Source organism: Pogona vitticeps, chromosome 3 (genome assembly GCF_051106095.1).
Source record: "Pogona vitticeps strain Pit_001003342236 chromosome 3, PviZW2.1, whole genome shotgun sequence".
Taxonomy (NCBI): Eukaryota; Metazoa; Chordata; class Lepidosauria; order Squamata; family Agamidae; genus Pogona; species Pogona vitticeps.
In genome coordinates this window covers 205846313-205848856 of record NC_135785.1, presented here as the reverse complement: position 1 = coordinate 205848856, position 2544 = coordinate 205846313, and the positions used below count along the sequence as shown (strand labels likewise).

General features: G+C 40.1%; 1 long non-coding RNA gene across 1 annotated transcript; it reads left to right on the top strand.

Moving 5' to 3' along the window:
* The first annotated feature begins 854 nt into the window (after nt 1-854).
* LOC140705414 (uncharacterized) lies at nt 855-2334 on the top strand. The gene is made up of 2 exons (XR_013542883.1): nt 855-990; nt 2035-2334. It is a non-coding gene; the product is annotated as an uncharacterized LOC140705414 (long non-coding RNA).
* Nucleotides 2335-2544: the final 210 nt, after the last annotated feature.

Genomic DNA, 2544 nt, shown 5'->3' with positions numbered 1-2544 from the left:
TAAAAGGCGCCTTCTTCTTGGGAGGAAAGCGATGACAAATCTTGACAGCATCTTGAAAAGCAGAGACATCACCTTGCCAACAAAAGTCCGAATAGTCAAAGCTATGGTTTTTCCTGTCGTGATGTATGGAAGTGAGAGCTGGACCATAAAGAAAGCTGACTGCCGAAGAATTGATGCCTTTGAATTGTGGTGCTGGAGGAGACTCTTGAGAATCCCCTGGACTGCAAGGAGAACAAACCTATCAGTTCTAAAGGAAATCAACCCTGAATGCTCACTTGAAGGACAGATTCTGAAGCTGAGGCTCCAGTACTTTGGCCATCTCATGAGAAGAAAAGAGTCCTTGGAAAAAACCTTGATGTTAGGAAGGTGTGATGGCAAGAGGAGAAGGGGACGACCGAGGATGAGATGGCTGGACAGTGTCTGCGAAGCAACCAACATGAACCTGACACAACTCCGGGAGGCAGTAGAAGACAGGAGGGCCTGGCGTGCTCTGGTCCATGGGGTCACGAAGAGTCGGACACGACTAAACGACTAAACACAAACACACAAAATTAAACAAATAGCAAGCTTTCATGGGTGAAATTGACTTCCTCAGGCTAAGCACACCTCCTTTATTGATGGCGCAGAAAACTTGTAGTTGTATTCTCGAAGGGTTTCATGGATGGGATCTGATGGTTCTTATAGTTGGTTATGTAATTTAAGATTAAAGCAAAAAGAGAGCAGTATTTTTGTTCTAAGTATCATTAAATCTATGTCACTGCATGAGAACGCTTTCAAAGGCAGTAGTGGTGTGCCATCTGAAAACTAATTGTGTCCATGTCTTCTCAGAGGCCCCACTGCTTTCAATGAGAATTACTTCTTCAGTCCCAGGCAGCCCCCCAGGAGAAAGGAATGATAAACCATTTCTGAGTACATACTCCCTACTTAAAAACCCTGAAAAGGGTCTCCATAATTCAGAATTGACTTGACGGAACACAGTTACTACTATAAGTAAGTATAGGAATGTGGCCCTAAAATTGATACAGGTAGCAGTGGTGGGATGAGCAGTTGTCTGAAAAATTGTAGATATTTCAAATGAGATTTATTTTGAACATTTGAATCTGAAATGTGGTTGTTTAATTTTAGTTTATAGTATGTCTATTGTCTCATGTTCCAGCACAGGATATTGTTCTGCTTGCCACTGAGGATCATTTAGTGATATTTAACACTACAATTCTATACATGTCTGTTCAGAAATATGTCCCATTAAGCTCAATATATTTTTGTTCTCAGGCAATTAATCTATAGAATATAAGCACAAATTATCAAAATGTTAAATCTTGAGTCTGCATTTGTATGTATTTTTGTTATTACTGTATTAATAAAGTGACATCCAGGCAGCCACAAGAGGGTGAACTTGTCTTTATAATGTTGTGTTTTGGGCAGCATCTGTAAGGTTCTGCAAAAGGAAGTAGCATCTGTCTCAAACATGTCACATGAGAATCTTCCTTCTTGACATTTTTTTAAAATTAAACCAACGTTCAATCAGGCTGCATCTGAGCAGGAGTGGGGGATGGAAAGAAGCCTAACAGTTTCATTGTCAGTCATCTTTTAATCTATTAAAACTGCAAACTACTTCTGCTGTGAAAATTCAGTTGTGAATTCAGGTAGGGTATAAATCTCAAGACTATTTCATCAATATAATGAATACCAGCTGGTGATGGAAACTGTCTGCACAGCACTAGTTGTGATCAATTTTGTCTCCATAGTAGCCATGGGGGTACTTTAAACTGAGAGACAGTGACAGGCCCAAAGTCATCCAGTTAACTTGACAAAGAGGACTTGAATTTTGCCTCAGCAAGTATGGAAGGAGGGGCGCTCTGTGACATGTGGACACTTGAAACATATCTTCCTATAGCTAGAGATCTATGAACTTCTGATGATTTTGATTCAGTGGATGCATTTTATCTGGGATTTACAGAAAGTGGCTTCTCCTATGTCAGGATATTGTAATTTTTGTAGGCCTGAACCTGGATTAAATATGATATTTATCAGCTTCCATAATGAACAGATGTGTGACTGCTGAGTCACTGTGACAGAGAAGAGGATGATGCAATGTCTCAAGAAAAGATGACACCCAGGTGGAGAAGATGATGTAATGTGTCCAGTGATTGGACAGAAGAAGCTCTGTAAGTGTATATAAGAGAACAGTGTGTGCATAATGTATTCTTCTTCTATCACTTGCTGCTATCCTCTATGCCAGTTTGTCTGATGATTGCCTGCTACGCCGAAGTGCTGCCGGTCTGTATATTTGTACATTTTGTATAATACACGTGTCTTGCTATAGAAGAAGAACATGTCTGTGTCTTCAATCAATTAACTCTGCATATTTTCGTGGTGCGAACCAGACATCCTAAACTTGGGCTGCTTGTGCATGCCCCACTCTATGCTACTCTGTTGCACTGCAAGAAAAAAAATGTTGAATCTACCATGTACTATAATTTCTTTTTCTGCAGTGGAAAGAGAGTAACGTGTCCCACCATGATTGTTATACTATGTGATATT